Raw genomic sequence first — 18,055 nt, forward strand, 5'->3', positions numbered from 1 at the left:
TAAGGGAAAAACCAATAGAATCAGGAAACCTGGATTTATTTTTCCAATCTTACTTATGTCACTACAAACTAAATGACCTCTCGGATTTCACTTCCCCCTCTGGGCCAACAGTTTCCTCTTCTGTTAATTAAAAAGGAAAGGAAGGGTGGTTACCTAGACTAGACTATGTCTAAGCTAGTCATTTTGAGTGATAAAATCCACTGAATATGAGGAAAACATCAGCATTCTGGGGAACATATCTTTCATTTACATCAAATTATCTATTAAATATATTGCAAGGAAATATAAGATCAAGTTGAGTGAAATATGTAAATTGACAAAAATAAACCCTAGGGTGTAAGCAGTGGCAAAGATCTCTTGGGAAACATTTATTGTGTGTATAAACTACATTAAGTAGAGGGTTTACTATTATAATCAAATCAAGGACCAAAATAACTATCATTTAATGATATTCCTAATTATTACTGTGCATCACACTAAATACTAAGCAGTTCAAGGAAAATGTTTATAATTAGTATTATTTTTCTCAGAGATAAATCAAAAAGCAATTAACGAACTACAAGGTTCAAGAAGCCATTCTCCTGTAACTGAAGACACCTTCAAGAGGCAGTTAAGGAGCAGAACAGTAGTGGAAGGGACCAACTTCTTATATCAACCCAAGGATTTTTGCTTCTCTAACAAAGAACACTCAACGTCAGCAAATTTTCTTTTTCCCCTTCCCATTCCCACAGCCAGACAATGCTAGAGAAAGCAAGTGCAATGTGATTAAATGGAAGCTCCTGGGTGGCAATAAAAATCCCAATCCCCTTATCGAAGATTAAATTAATCAGACGGCTATCCTAATGTTGGAGGATGATCTCAAGCAATACAAGGAAATTAAGGGAAGAACTTTGTAGTTAAAAAGTTATGAGGCCGGCCCAGTGGCATAGTGGTTAAGTTCAACACGCTCTGCTTCAGCAGCCTGGGTTCGTGGGTTTGGATCCTGGGCGTGGACCTACATCACTCATCAAGCCATGCTGTGGCAGCAACCCACATACAAAATAGAGGAAGATGGGCACAGATGTTAGCTCAGGGCCAATCTTCCTCACCAAAGGAAAAAGAAAACAAAAAGATGGGTTATTAAGTACTTGTTAGTATGCATATTAAATTATAAAATATATTAATATATTTATGATTCAATTAAAAATAAAAGGTGCTATTACTAGTGCATTTATAATTGTATACTGAGAAGATCCAAGCATATCATTTAAAAATCTATTAGTTTTTTAGTCCTCAGTAGAATCCAGTATGTAATAAACATATGAAAAATTAACCTCCCTCTATTTAAATATGCAGATAAGAATACAATTAACAAAATAGCCCTATTCAGAACAGCAGCAGCTCTCACCCTGCCTCAATTAAGTTATTGAAATAAACTTAACAAAAATTACATATTTCTTAATAATACCAAGAAATATGCATAAAAAGAAGAAACATGGATATGAAAGAAGAAAATCATAAACTCCACTGAAGGGCATAAACTATTAAATAAACAGAAAATTCACCTTCCTAGAAAGAGATACGCTATTGTAAAGGCATCTATTACTTCCTAAATTAATCTAAAAATTCAAAGCACTCTCAATCAAAATACCAACAAGAATTATTTTTAGAACTTAATGACTCAAGTCCACCTGGAAAATTCTTTGAAAAGCAGAGTAATAAATTGACACTTCCAGATATTAAGCATACTATAATGAGAAAAAAAAAAAATCAAGATAGCATAGTATTATCATAACAAAAACAATAAGAAAGAAAATATTGACATAGATTACTTAAACATATTTGGGAATTTACTATTGATAAACAGAATTTTAGAAGGAAAGGATGATTTATTCAATAAATGGAGTTACAACAACTGGTTAGAAATTTGGAGAGAATAAATCTAGATGATTATTTCACTCAAACAAAATAAGAAAACTTAGGTTATTATTTTTCTAATCTTGGCACAAATCCTTTCTAAGAATATCATTAAGCCCAAAAAATGCATAGACTGACAAATTTGACTACATTAAAATTTAAACTTCTAAAAAAAAATAAATTCAAAAAAAAAATTTTTTTACTTTATTTATTTATTTATTTATTTTCCCCAAAGCCCCAGTAGACAGTTGTATGTCACAGCTGCACATCCTTCTAGTTGCTGTATGTGGGACTCGACCTCAGCATGGCCAGAGAAGCGGTGCGTTGGTGCACGCCCGGGATCCGAACCCGGGCCGCCAGCAGCGGAGCGCGTGCACTTAACCGCTAAGCCACAGGGCTGGCCCCCCCAAAAATTTTTAATTTCTACATAACAAACACCATAATCAAAGCATATAAGCAACAAACTAACTAAATCCATTATGCAACACAAAAGACACACAAATACGTAATTCCTAAAAGAATTGTTACATTTATCTTGCCAATGTCACAATTAGTAAGTAGATTTAAATCTAGGCAATCTGACTCCAAAGCTTATGATCTTATATACTATACTATATTGCCTGCCTCAGATTTGCCAAGTATTAAGACAGCTAATATCCAATTTGTTCAAGAATAAGCATAGAGAGGTACTCTTACATACTACTGGCGGAAGTATAAACTGATACACTCTTCAGAGGGAATTTGATTCTATGCATCAATTTTAACTATATACATAGCAAAATGCACTTTGGGTATTTATCCACCAGAAAAAATTCATATAAAAGTGCAAAAATATATGTGCAAAGAGTAAAAGAATAAACATACATTCTGTATAGCACTGTCATGTTCAACAACCCAGAAACACTGCTAATGTTAATTAACACATATACATATCTACTATATCCCCTTATATATACATGAAATATATCTCCCATTTTTATTTAAAGACACTTATACATGTACACACATGCACACTGACATCTTGGAATATGTATAGAAGTGTTCAGAAGAATACACAACACACTGATAAGAGTATCAGTGGGAGAAGGGGTTACGGAGAATTTTCTTCTTCTGGAGTATACATTTCCGTACTTGAATTTTTATAACCAGAAAAAAATTAAGGTAACTGTTTTAGCCCTTTGCCTATCAAAAGCCTCTCACTGTTTGTACCTTATCCAGCCTTCCTAGCCTACACTACAGTATCTCACTCTATAGATACTTAAAAGACAGAATTGACAGAAATAAGTGTTGATTTCAATAACTACGATGAGGAAGATAGGGAAGATGATCCCCAGAGTTTGTGACTTGGGAATGGTTTTCAAAAGAAAGTGCAGACAGGACACTATGTTAACATCGGGTATCTCTGACAAATCAAACCGCATCTACTATACCCAGTCTCTGCTATTCTGCAGTTAGCCCCAGCACAATGAACTAAATCTTTTAAAGTCCCCAGAGCTTAACAGGGCACCCAAAGAATCCATCTGCTGCTGCCAGGATCCGTATCTTTTCCTAAAAGACTGAGAATAAATCTATTCTAGTCACAAAAAGATATCCCAGTATGCCTCCTAAATCACTTTCAAAATCTCCAGGGATGAGGGAATCAAACCAACTTATTCTAGGCTGGGTGACAGTCTTGGCAAGCAGATACATTTTTAGGCTACAGGATTCTTGAAGGCCCTAATACAAATGAAATAACCTCATCCCCACTTCACTGCCCAAGATTCTAGAATTGGTCTAAGGTTTGAAATTCCAAGGATTCCATTGTCAGGAAGAAAGACACATGCTCCAAACTTTGGGATCATACAAACAATATGACCCCAATATGGAAAAACACAGTTGCATCAAAATCACTGCACTCATACTAAAATCGAGATCCAATATTATCTGCACAAGGACCTTATCCAGTGTAGACAATAAAAGTACTGATTCTTTGCCTCCACCTTTCACACAGTCATCGGGATAACTGAGAAATGAAATATTTCACTTAAATGAAATATTACATTTTAGAATTTTATCCCTTTAGAAATACTTTGGAAATTAATTGGACTACAGGGACATCTGACTAAAAATGTCTGAATAAATGTTTACCTCATCTCCCTTACCAAAAAAAAAAAGTACAGAAACAAAACTAGTTCTCACTGTCAGGGATAAACTACAAATACGGAAAAGCAAACATTAGAAGGAACCCCATGGCGCTAGATTAGAACTGGAGGTATCATTGTTAAATCATTCTATATTTACCAAAATAAATATAGATGTAAATGTGAATGTGCACATGTGTGCACATAAAAATATCCTGTAGCTCTATACACTAAGAAGGCCTGGAAGCAGCAACACTCTAAGAGCAGTGAGCACAAGTAGTACCCAGATCTTGGCTTCTAAGTACCATTATCCACTAAAAATAACTGGGGCAAGTTTGAAAGTAAGTCTGGAACATCATATCATGGTAGATACAAGGAGGTGCTCAAAGAAGGAAGAGCTACATCAAAAAGAAAATAAGCCTTGGGGCCGGCCCGGTGGTGCAAGCAGTTAAGTGCGCGCACTCCCCTGCAGCGGCCCGGGGTTCGCCAGTTCAGATCCCAGGCACGCACTGACGCACCGCTTGGCAAGCCATGCTGTGGCAGCGTCCCATATAAGGTGGAGGAAGACGGGCATGGATGTTAACCCACAGCCAGTCTTCCTCAGCAAAAAAAAAACCAGGAGGATTGGCAGATGTTAACACACTGCTGATCTTCCTAACCAAAAAAAAAAAGAAAGAAAGAACAGAAAAGAAGCCAGCTGGAAGGGATTCCCATTAGCCAAATCAAGAATAACTTGAGAATCAGAATAAATGATAATGGATTATAACCTAGTGAATATAACCATGAATATATGCAGATGTAAATAAATGAATAAATTAAAAATCTGATGAAGAACAAAATATTTACATAGTTTCAAAGTACCTACACAAAAATTATTTATTAATTACAAATAAGGGGCCGGCCCCGTGGCTTAGCGGTTAAGTGCGTGCGCTCTGCTACTGGCAGCCCGGGTTCAGATCCTGGGCGCGCTCCGACGCACCACTTCTCCAGCCATGCTGAGGCCGCATCACACATACAGCAACTAGAAGGATGTGCAACTATGACATATAACTATCTACTGGGGCTTTGGGGAAAAAAAGGAGGAGGATTGGCAATAGATGTTAGCTCAGAGCCGGTCTTCCTCAGCAAAAAGAGGAGGATTAGCATGGATGTTAGCTCAGGGCTGATCTTCCTCACAAAAAAATGAAAAAAAAAAAACAAAAAAAAACAAATAAGGAAAGAGTGAATACCTTGACATAGGAGATGTCTGGCAGTTACAACCTTAATCACATAATCAGTGATTATCAGTAATGAGACAACTGAAATTGCCTGCCACCTGATAAGATGCAATGAGAAGAATGCAGCATCACTGCCATGATAACCCTGCCAAAGATCTAATCATGAAAATCTAATCGAAGATCCAACAATATCAGAGAAATGCAAACTAACGGGTATTCTACAAAATAACTAGATCCATAATCTTCGAAAGTGCCAAGGCCCTGAACATAAAGGAAAGACAGAAATTGTTCCAGATCAAAGGAGACCAAAGAGAAATGATAACTAAATCTAATGCACGATTCTAAACGGAATCCTTCTGCTCTAAAAGACACTGGGACAACATCTAAAAGATTTAGGTGTTAGTAATGTATTCTTGTTAACTTCCTAATTTTGATGGTTATGATGTCATTATACAGGAGAATGTCCTTGTTTGTAGGAAATAAACATTACAGTATTTAGGGGTGATGGGCACTGGGTGGGCAATTTACTGTCAAATGGTTCAAAAACAAAAGAGTTCTTTGTACTATGCTTCCAACTTTTCTGTTTATTTCTCATTGTTCCCAAATTTAAAATATGAAAAAAAATTACAAAAAATCTATAGCAGTAGTGAAAAGCCTGGGAGTGGTATATCTACAGATAAGAAGAGAAAAGAATTGGTAGAGAATACAAAGTGGATTGGTGGGGAAATGACAGCAAAACACAACACATCTGGGGAACCAGACACACAAAACAAGCATAAAATGGGATCTCCAAAAAGGATAAGTTTTCTTAGCAAGAAAGATTGGGAGAAGTGTGTCCTGGGCAGTCAGCCAGGTAATAAAACCATAGTAGAACAGCTGCATGGTTAAGACCTCCAGCACAGCTCTCTGTACAGTGGGAGATCTGACACTCGGGCAGCATTAACTGTGAAAATAGGGGAATATTATCTCCTGAGGGAGAGGAAATGCATGTAAGAGGACAAGCTACCCAAATACCGTCAAGGAGAAACCCATTAGCTAAATATACCAAAGCAAGAACAGAGATTCACTTGGACTGGGGAAATGCACTTAAATGACCAATACAGTATAGTCCGGACCATAATATAAAACTTTAACCACAACAAAAAATCTAATATTTGAGTAAAAACCAAACACATGATGAATATACCAAGCACAAGATCAATTTCCTATACTGTTAATAGAAAAAACAGAAGACAATGTAAAAACAATATATGTCTCAGAGATTCAAGAAGTTACATGTAGACCAAATATACAACTAAAAAATAAAAATCAACTCCTATGAAAAAGCAAGAGTTCTTAGAAACTCTAATCCCCCTCCCCCTCAAAAAAGTAAGGAAACAATTGAGAAGAAGTGAGCTAAAAGATCAAGCCTCAGGATTCTCCCAGAATTTCATACCAGAAGCCCAAAAATAAAAATCAAAAGAAGTAATGAAAGTTCCATAAATCCCAATACCCATCTAGGTTCTCAAAGTGTGGTCCATGGGCCTTGGAAGTCCTGAGACACTTTCAAGGAGTCTTCAAGGTCAAAACTATTTTCACAGTAATCCTAAAACATCATTTGCCCTTTCCCATTATATTGACAGCAATGGTGCAAAAGCAATGATGGATAAAACTGTTACCACCTTAGGGCAAACAAACGCAGTGCCATCAAGCTATCCTAGCACCACTACATATTCTCAGATTTCTTTTTAAATGCCACTTTCACTTAAGAATATCTTTAATGAAGCAGTAAACAAATCTCAACTTTTCAATGTCATTTTCATAGTCTATGTGAAGGAATGGCAATCTCAAGGAAAAGCACTTGTGTAATTACTTTGAGTTATGAGCTAAATTAGCCTTTCTTTCATGGAACACCATTTTGATCTAAAAGAACGAATGACTAACTATGGTTATACAAACTCAGGAATTTGGCAGATATTTTCTCAAAAATAAACCAAGCCTGTAACTTCAAGCGAAAATTAACTGTATTTGTTACGAATGATTAATATTTGAACTTCCAAGTGAAAATTCAGAATTGTGGAAAACTTGTATCTGCCACCCTGCCACCTTAAAAGCTTCACAGTATTAAAGACTTTTCTGATGAGATTAGCAGTGATATTAACAAATTTTTGTGTTTTTGTTTGCTACTACATCATTAAATGTGTCAACATTTAGAAAAAATCTGTAACTCAATGAACCAGTATTTCCCAAACAACCAATACATGGTGTTACAAAATCATGAACAGGTAAAAGACTCATTCAAAGTGCAAGATAAATCACAGATTTTCAGGTAAAAAGAAATGAAAAATTCATCAAGGGGGCCGGGCTGGTGGCTCAAGCAGTTAAGTGCGCGCTCCGCTTAGGCAGCCCCGGGTTTGCAGGTTCGGATTCCGGGCGCGCACTGACACACCGCTTGTCACACCATGCTGTGGCAGCGTCCCATATAAAGTAGAGGAAGATGGGCACAGATGTTAGCTCAGGGACAATCTTCCTTGGCAAAAAAAAAAAAAAAAAAAAGGAGGAGGATTGGCATCAGATGTTAGCTAAGGGCTGATCTTCCTCACAAAAAACAAAAAAAAATTCATCAATATGATTACAAATTCGACATTGCTGCTAACCTTTAAAAAACTACCACTTGTCAAATTTTAGTTTGGTATCAAAGAATATCCACAATTATCTAAAAAGGCTATGAAAATACTCCTTCCTTGGGGCTGGCCCGGTGGCGCAAGCGGTTAAGTACGTGCGCTCCGCTGCAGCAGCCCGGGGTTCGCAGGTTCGGATCCCGGGCGCACACTGACGCACCACTTGTCAAGTCATGCTGCAGCAGCGTCCCATATAAGGTGGAGGAAGATAGGCATGGATGTTAGCCCAGGGTCAATCTTCCTCACAAAAAAAAAAGAAAGAAAAGAAAATACTTCCTTTTCCAACCATACATCTGTATAATGCTGGATTTTCTTCATATAACTTCAACCAAAACAACATATTGCAGGATTGAATGTAGAAGCAGACATGAGAATTGATCTGTTTTCTCTTCAACCAGACATAAGAGACTTGCAAAAATATATAACAATACCACTCTTTTTGCTAAGGATTTGTTTTGGAAAATAGTTATTTTTTTATTAAGACAGTGTTATGTGAAAAATAAAAATTAAAAAAGACAGTGTTATGTTAATATGCAATGGTTTATTGTTATTTTTAAATTAATTAATTTTTTAAAATTTCTAATATGGGAAATATAATAAATATAACCCACATAAACCAAAGCTCTGTGGGGTTCTCAGTAATTTGTAAGAATATAAAGGGATCCTAAGACTGAAAAATGTGAGAACAGCTGCCTTAGGGATATTACTATTACTTGTAATTATACTATGCTGTAACAGAATGCATCTTTCTAAGGACAAATGATATGTATAAGGCACTCTGCCCCAAAGCAAGCTGTCTCAGACTGCTGTATTTTCTAAGTTATTCAGTCTTCCTTCCATTTTTCTATTCCCTCACCATAACACCACAGGCCATAACTTCACGATGCTGGCAAGGCGCCTTTCTCACCCCTTCTAGGAGACCAAAGAGGCAGGAAACAGCTCACTATGTACAAAAGTAAATGGGCTCTGAATAAGGATGTCCCTATGAAAGAAGTCCCCTGACTTTATTACACCCACTTTGATTACTTAGATGTCTTTTCAATTATTTTCTAATTTTTCTACTACATTCTATATACATAAAGATAGATAAATAACCTCCAGATAAGTAGAATCTTCTTTTATCAAACTTAGTTTTCAGATATTCTTTTCAATTGTCTTACATACGATCATTTATAAAGTCTGGCAAGGTCTTCATACAATGGTACCTGGAACAAAATTTAAAGTGACAGGACTAAAGTGAGTGATAGAATTCCACTGTGCTTATTTCATAAAAACAAAGAAAGGCAATTTCAAAATTTTAGAGACAATGACAGAGAAGACCTCTAACTTGAGAGGTAGGACAAAAAGGAAAGGAACAATGGAGAAGGAAAGTACAGAGGACATAAGCTTGCGTGTTTTAAGAGCCAGAAGAATAATAAAACAAGAAGGTATAGGGGGTTGTAGAGAGTCCTAATACAAGAATACATAGCAACCTGATCTTACCTTAACAGAGGTAATTTTGGAGGTATTAAAGGGAAAAAAAAGAATGGAAGAAACAAAGCATAAATTAAAAAATATATATATTAATGAATATTAGGTTAAAATACTGGCATGTAAACTGAGTTGGAATGCAAAAGGAATATTCAGAATTAAATGGGGCTGATCAAATAAATTTTTTCTACTCATGTTTTGAACAGTCTTTAGGTATAAATACAGACTAATAAAGTTTAGAAAAGAGGAGAAGGGCAAAATATAATTAAGAAACAACAGCTGTGGGGCCTGCCCGGTGGCGCAAGGGGTTAAGTGCGCGCACTCCGCTGTGGCAGCCCGGGGTTCGCTGGTTGGGATCCTGGACGCGCATCAATGCACTGCTTGGCAAGCCATGCTGTGGCAGCGTCCCATATAAAGTGGAGAAAGATGGGGCATGGATGTTAGCCCAGGGCCAGTCTTCCTCAGCGAAGGAAAAAAAGAGGAAGATTGGCAGATGTTAGCACAGGGCTGATCTCCTCACCAAAAAAAAAAAAAAAAAGAAACAACAGCTGAACATGAAGAAAATACGGGAAGTACAGTAATAAAAGGAACCTAAAGGTATTAGAAGAAAAAGCTGAATAATAGCTAGATTTCTTTTTTACAATTAGAAAACCTAGGACAGAGGAGAAAGCTAAAAGGTAAATCTGAAAAATGGGCGTAGTATGGTTCCAGGGTTAGTGATGACAGGCACCAAGAAAGAAACAAAAAACAAATAATGTGGAGTAAATCAAAGAAAAGTGGAAGGCAGAAATGCTAAGCTTATTTCCTTAGAAAACTCAAAAGTAGGTATTATAGAGCATAATTCACGTATATATTTTCTAAGGCAGAGAAAACAGTGTGCATTCAAAAACGCAATGATCTATTGTGAACAGCTACACAGGTACAATACACGATACCAGGAAAGGAAAAGAGAAAGACATCTTTAGGACTTTATAATATAGGCATTCCCAGAAAAAACAAAGCATGTAACAGAGAAATGGATGAGCAAGGGTAAGAGTCAAAATAAAAACGCAAGCAACAAAGTGTGTTTAAAGAGAATTTAGATAAGTAGCAATTACAGAAAAGCAAATTACTTTGCTATCCAACATGACTAAAATTCTGCATAATCCCAAATACTTTGTAAACACTGCTATAATCTACTTCTAAATCAAAAACAGCTTAAACTCTAAATCATGTTATCTATAAGCAATTATTTAAAACAAATGCCAGGGCCAGCCCCGTGGCTTAGTGGTTAAGTGCGTGTGCTCCGCTGCTGGCGGCCCAGGTTCGGATCCCGGGCGTGCACGGACGCACCGCTTCTCTGGCCATGCTGAGGCCACGTCCCACACACAGCAACTAGAAGGATGTGCAGCTATGACACACAACTATCTACTGGGGCTTTGGGGGAAAAAATAAATAAAATAAAAATTAAAAAAAAATAAAATAAATGCCTAAGTATGCCCCTAATTTTCTGAAATTTTAAAGTGTGTTTACCGAAGTAAGGTATTGTGTACTACCAAGAGCTCAATACCAATACAGGCATGAGTCGCTTAACGACAGGATACATTCTGAGAAATGATTCATTAGTCAATTTTGTCATTGTGCGAACATCAGAGTGTATTTACACAAGATGGTATATAGTCTACTATACACCTAGACTACATGGTACTGATCTTATGGGACCACTGTCATATATGTTGTCCATCATTGAGTGAAGTCGTCATGGAATGCACAACTGTATCTCTAAAATAACTGAATTTTAGAGATGTACCAATGTGGTACATGTAAAACGTCTGTATAGCTATCACTTCATTAAGAAACAACATGCAATAAAAATTTGGTTTCCATATTTGAACCTTGGTAAGCTTTTCAGATGTGAAAAGTTTGCAATAGCTTGTTCTCAAACAGCAGGCTGACTTCATAACGTAATATCTGAATTAATTAGTTAAGAATCAAGTTTATCACTATTGAAAACTCCTAAGTACCTTCAATAAACAGTAGCATTAGATGTGCATTTGTGCAATATAAGCAAACACTTTGAAGTACTCTATATTTGCCAATCTAATCTAAGAAAACCCACACAATACTAAGAAGAATATACAAAATTTGAAGCCATTTAAAAATATTTTAACTGATTATTGTTTTTTTAACTTCTTTTCAAACCACTGTCACATTTTAAACAAGGCTTTAAAAATATTTATAGTTTGACAATAGTATAAAGCCTAAAATTCATGAAGTTAATTCAGTGCTAAACTAACAAAAATTGTAAGTAAACCACAAAGTAAATTTTGCCTTGTGGAGGGGAAAAAAGGAATCAAAGACAACTACAAAGGTGAACATCTCACTTTTAAAAACGTGTGGTCTACATCTAAACATACTATTGCTCCCTAAAGAAAAACAACGATCAAGAACTATATCTAAAAACAGGAATTTAAGAAGTTATTTTCAAATGCTACAATATTTCTTACACATAAAATTTACTAATGCAGAGAAATATCTGCTCAAAATGATAATTCTCTATAAAAGACTTGTTCTGTTAAGGCTTTGTTGCTCTGAGGCCAAGTATAAGCCATATAAGGGAACTGAAGTTCAGTGCCATTTATTTTGTTCCGCTCTTTCAGATGCCCAAGAATAACCTCCTTCGCTGCCTAATGATACGTTCCAAAATCAAAAAGTAGATCAGTTATTTACTTTAAATTCCTTGATAAAGCAGCTTTGACTTAACAGGAATTACCTGATGGTTCACAAATCTTACCAACGAATTTTTTTTTAAAAAAAAAAAGGATCTCCAGAGACTAGGCTCTGGGGAAAATATCAAAACAATATATAGTAATAAATAGTTAAAAGAGTCTCATTTTGAAATATACTTAATAAAGTAACAAAAACCAAGTTGTGAAATAATTTGATCTCTTTAAAACCTACCTTTTCTCTTCTTTGGACTAAAGAAAGCCAACTATTTTTCTTGGGGTAGCATGGGCAAACTAAACATCAATTTATATTTTAGATATACCTACAATGGAACACCATATTTATCTAATATTTATGCAAAAGCACAGTATTGTCTTTCACCTCCCTTTACCAGAAAAGTACTGGAAAAACAAAAAAACTTAAAAAAGATACACACTAAAAGGCCACTGAAGAAACCGTTTTGTGTTTGCTGCGACCAAAACTAGTTTGATCTATAAAGACTACCGATTGGTTCAGTAGTGTTTATAACTCTGCCTGGTGGAATGTCTCTCACGCATCACTAATCCCTGCCTCTACATCAGGTACCTATCACTTATTAGGCAGAACCAGCCAAAACATTTGGGCCAACACAAAAATGTAAATACTGTACTATTCAAAAAGCACAGCTCTTTATCACAATGTGATTTCCAAGAAAATCGTTTGAAGCATTTTACTTCCTTTCCTATATATTCTGATCTGAACTGCAGAGACGTCCTAACAAATCAAACGACTTATAGCTGTTTTTTGTTTTTTAATTGTAACTATCCACAACACTTACGCTCTCCTTCTTCCTACTAGGTCAGCTACAAAAAACTCTAGCAGACCCTTGCTTTCAATTAATTAACCATACAAGTATTATAAGGTTCTAAGCGTCTGAAAGGAACAAGTTACTGAAGAAATATATTACCCACCTAGAAAAATGACTCAGAATGGCAAAGGTTTTTGTTTATAAATTCAACGAAATATATTTCTAAGTGTTGGAACTACAAAATCTCTATATACGACTGAACGCAAAAGCCTAATAAATGGGTAACAGTATAAACAAATGTGGCAGCCATCTCAACAACAGCAAACCACTCGCTGCAGCGACCTTTCTTCTAAAACCAAAGTTGCCGGTTCAGCAACTTAACAAATAAAAAATATACACTGTATATGTTCCGGGAAACTAAAACTTCTGGACCTTGCGCTGAACAAAGGCATTCTTTCTTCAGATTGCTTAAAACTTTTCATCCCACCGCATTCTTTCAACCTCTTCTAAAATAACCAGAGTCCTGATGGTAGAAGGGGGAAAACAAATCAGTTCTACCATTTAGCACCTAAAACACTATCCCGTTCGACATGAGCAAAGGTGAATTCAGGGACACTTGGGAAAAAGTGAAACACACTCAACTATCCTCTCTTTCCTGGCCCAGGAGCTTTGTGACTTCTAGACACTTTTCGTGGAAATTACCTTTCGGTCGGGCAGTGTCTCAGGGCAGCTTTTTCAACGCTTCGCCTGACATGATTTCCTTCCCTTCATTAGTCACTTCGGATCCAGCCGAATTTCTCTCTCCGGTAAGAGCGGATGTGGAGCGGCCTCCCGCAAGAGGAAGAGTAGGTTGCTTTGGTGGGGGCTGGGAAGCGGGCTGGTTTCCTGGTCTCGAGTTTTGCAGGAGTTTCCCAGCCCCAACTAAGATCTCCGCCGAAAAAAAAACTTTTCACTCGTGACACCGCCCGGAATTACCGTGCGAAACTCACTTCCTGCCCTGGCGAGAAGCAGGATCCAGCTCGGTCCAGGGCAACCCGGAAAACCAGCTCCGCGCGCTGGAGGGGGAGGGGACGGGAGGGGAGGGGGCGCCGGCGGAGCCTCGGGCTCCGGGAGGCCGGCGCGCCCCGCACGCCCGACGGCGGCGGAACCCGGCCGGCGGGCGCGAAGACGCGGCCGCGCGCTGGGCGAGCCTCGGCCGCGCTAGGCCGCCACCGCCCCCCGAGCCGGGCAGCGCGGTTATTGTCTCGATAGCGCCTGCCGCGCCCTTCGCCCGCGCCGCCGCCGCCGCCGCCGCCGCCGCGGCCCCGAGCTGCAGCCGAGGGGCCGAACAGCCTCGAGGGCGGCCCCCTCCCCGGGCCGTCCGTCGGGCCGTCCGTCCTTCCGTCCGTCCCTCCCGCCTTCCCTACCCGCCCTCGACCCCTCTTCTGCTTCCTCTCCCGTTTTCCCGCCGCCGTCCCTTCGCTCCCCTCCTCGTTCTTCTTCCCCCTCCGGGCGGCGGAGGCTCCCCCGGGCAGCGCGGGGGGTGCGCGCCGGCGGCGGCTTCGTCTCCTCAGGAGCTCGCGGGGCCGCGGCAGGGGCCGAGGCTGCGTCCCGCGCCGCCGCGCCACATTCACTCGAGCGCGAGACGGAGAGGGGAGGGAGGGCGCGCAGAGAAAGGAGGAGGAAGGGGGCTGGGGCGGAGGGGAGGCACTGCCTCACAGGCCGCGGCGGCAACAGCGCCACCGCCCCGCCGGCGAGGGGGGAAGAGGCTGCGCGCGGCGGCTCCGCGGCGGGGGCGGGGCGGCCTCCCGCCGGCTTCACCCCCCCGCCCACAGCCGGGGGAGGCCGGCGCGAGCCAGTCACCGCGCACGGGGCGGCGCGGGCCGACGTCGGCGGCGCTGGGCCGGGGGCTGGCGGGAGGGGCCGGCGGCGGCCGGGGGCTCGCGTGCGAGGCGCGGCGTGAGGCCCGCTCCGGCCCAGGCCGGGGAAGGCCCGCCTGCCGCCCCCAGCCCACTCCCCAGCCGCCTAAGGTGGGCGCGCTGACGACGCTGACCCCGGCTGCCCCGCGCCCAGCCCGGTAGCGGGCCTCCGGCGCCCCGGCCGATTGAGTGTCTTTGTACGACAGTGATCGGCGCGAGGGGTTCAAGTCCAGCCCCGATTTTCAGGCTGCAGGTATCTCTTTCAACTGCAGCACTCCAACTTCCTCTAAAGGCACGCTCAGTTTGCAGGAAACCACAGCGGCAGCTCAGGGGAGCTTCCCACGCCGGCCCTTGCTCCGAGCCTGCTCGCACAGCAGCGCAGCTGGGGCTCCTCCAAGTCTCAGCCCCACACCGGCGGGGAGACAAAGCTGGCGCTGGGAGGGGGAAAAGGGCCCGCGAAATTGCCTCAAGGTGGTGCCTTTGTTAGAGGAAACATTGTATACGCTCCGAAAGCGACAGAGGCTTCCAACCCCAGCGGTTTCGGTGCACCAGTCGGTGAATTGCGCTGGCCCTAATCTATCAGCCTGGCAGGGTTTGCGTTTACTGCGGAGAGAGATTCTTAAGCATTCTGTCAACACGTGACATAGAACGCCTCAACCATAACATTGCACAGTTTGTGCAGTTACTGCTTTAAATATGTTGACAGACAAGACGGCCTTGTTTCACCCGGAGAAGGAACTTAATAGATACGGAACGAACCATTCCCCGCCCCCAGTCTGTGCTGTACTTAACCGTGTACAGTGATGGTAATTAGTCTCTGTGTCCCTGAAGTCACTGCTTCAGTTCTTCCGTCTGTGTTCCAGAGATAATTATTTATTAGCAAGTTTGAATAAAGAGCTGTATGCCCTACAGATGATTTTTGGCTTGCATCCAAAGGAAGGAGTTCGTGAAGTCCATCAAAGAATTATTTACCAAAGTGAGTTGTATGCTAGTGACAAACGCTTGAAACAACTCCAAAGATATTCAAGACGTTCTGTTAGGGGTAGGAGCGTTTTAACTACTTCCAGAACTGCTAGAATAAACACAGGTAGTTCCTTAGCTTAGAGCAGAAGTTGAAGGTTCACAGACACTACCAAAGTGGTCAGGCTTATTTAGTGCTGAACTGGAGGTAAGAGAACATTAAAGCAGGAAACAGCAGCCAGGTCTACTAGTAAGTATAAGCTATTTTTAATTGTCACAAGAAAGATTTCCTACTCCACTTTCGAAAACTGGTTTGAGTCTGACCAGACTCCTTGGTATAGCTCTGAACTGCAAGGGTCACTCTCCTAAAGCAGCCCAGCATGGAGTATCTCCCATACCAGCCAGAGGCCAGCTGTAGACCAGCTGGATTCTAGGATTCCAATGTCACATTTAGTCTCAGGTTGATTCAAGACCCGTTTAAATGTGACATCATAGAATCAAGTAAATGTAATGTCCCCACACCACCCGCAAACCTAAATAAATAGGACTAGACCAGTCCCTAGGCTAGAACCTGCCCTGGCCCTAGCCTTTATTTTGACTTAAACTCATACTGGGGACCAATCTGGCTGACTACCATTTAGGCTACAAAAGTCCCTATGACCAAAAACCCCTCCTCCAACTCGCCTAAATTTTGCCACTAGCATTTAATTCCTTTGAGTAGTTTATTTCTCTAGCATAATCCTGGGAAAGGTACTCTTTTAAGCCTTATTAGTCTTTTATACCTAATTCATCAGATTGTTTCCCCAAAGCAGCTTTTGATGGGAGGGAATATAGAGATAGCATATGCTGATGCTGAGAAGGTAGGAGTGGGAAATGTGATTTCATTCTTCGGGGGAATATATGGAGAGTAGAGAAGTATAGACAATAAAGTGCTCCCTATTCGACTGTTAAATAAGTCCTACTTACTCATACTGTAAGAATGAACCCCAAAACGCTGGCCTTAAGAGGATGGAAGCCAGGATACACTTACCAATATTACCTATTTTGACAAATGTTTCTTTAATAATCCTTCTGTAAAGTATCTTCAGCAGGGATTCTGCATCTGTGCTCATGCGAGGGTGAAATGACAACTATATGATCAGAGTATTCAACAATCAGAATAATGATTCATCTTTGTTATTCATTGCTGACTGCTTGGTTCTAACTCATATGAGCAGCACATACAGATATAGCCAAATCTTCCGTTTGTTCTTTTACAAGGCACTCGTGTTCCGTGCTTTACAAATTAGTTTCCTTTGAAAATCCTTCCACAGTTGAACTAAGATGGACTTAATGTTTCAATTATGATTAAAGGGAGAAGTAAAACCCCACTTTAAATGAGGCTGCCTAACTGTAATTCTGTAATGATTAATGAACTCCAGGACCACCTTAGAGAATAAGCTAAAAAATAGTTGTTGATAGTATAACTTGATATTCCCCATTGTGATTCTCTAAATAATTGTCCGTGAAAGACAGGGAATTCTTTCTTTGGGATTCTCCCTTCTCATGGCTGGGCTCAGGAAAGGAATTACTGTCTGCTAGAGATAAGCCACATATCTGAAGGAAAGCCTTAAGACCTTAAGCGTTCCAGGGAATGCACACAGCATCCATCAAAAAAAAGTGTCTCAACAGAGAGCCTATCCACTGTTTTAAAAAGGGTTCCCTGTCATTTCCCCATGCCAGCCAAGCAGCTGTGCGCAAGCATTTGTGACCAAGTTAGCAGAGGGCAAGGAAAAGTTTAGGGTGATCATTCTTTTCTCCCTTTCTCAACACCTAGTAAAGAATTGGTGACCTTGAACCAAAGCTTTTATCACAGTAGTATTTGAGAAAAATTAATCTTCAGGCTAGAATAGAGTTAGATTCAAAAAAAGTCTAGAAGCATTAGATCAATTAGATCAAAATGCATTATAACATATATTTTTAATAGGGATTGACTTCCCTATTTTCACTTCCATCTTAGCCCGTTGATAGTGAGGGCAGGAGGTTAGGGTGGCAAGTGTGTGGGAAACGGACATTTGGGCTCAAAAGAGGCAGTAACATGCAGGAACCAAAACTAAAGATTTTATAATACTTTGGGAATGGAAACATCCCTCCCATAGCATGTTTCTGCCTTTCAGACATATTTTCAGTAATATTTTATCAATCACAGGGAAGTCTCCCTCTATTTGTGAAAAGCTTTATGAAAAGTTTTGAAGTTTTTTTTCCCCTAGTATATCCTTGATAATCTTTTTTCCTATCCATACATTTCGTAGCCTATCCAAATTAAATTTCTTTCAGATGTCTTATGAACATTTTTAAAGTG

The 18,055-nt window shown here is 40.2% G+C and overlaps 1 protein-coding gene across 12 annotated transcripts in view; it reads right to left on the reverse strand.

Moving 5' to 3' along the window:
* The window catches only part of ERBIN (erbb2 interacting protein), a 126,737-nt gene extending 112,533 nt beyond the window's left edge, over window positions 1–14,204 (reverse strand). For 4 of the 12 annotated variants that reach the window (XM_058563958.1, XM_058563957.1, XM_058563955.1 and 1 more), the window contains exon 1: window positions 13,559–14,201. The gene's annotated coding sequence lies outside the window, so the exon portion shown is untranslated. Of the gene's footprint in view, window positions 1–13,558 lie in introns of all 12 variants that reach the window. The other 8 variants (XM_058563954.1, XM_058563952.1, XM_058563948.1 and 5 more) reach the window with 5 other exon arrangements.
* Window positions 14,205–18,055: the final 3,851 nt, after the last annotated feature.

Source organism: Diceros bicornis, chromosome 20 (assembly GCF_020826845.1).
Source record: "Diceros bicornis minor isolate mBicDic1 chromosome 20, mDicBic1.mat.cur, whole genome shotgun sequence".
In the NCBI taxonomy this organism is placed as follows: Eukaryota; Metazoa; Chordata; class Mammalia; order Perissodactyla; family Rhinocerotidae; genus Diceros; species Diceros bicornis.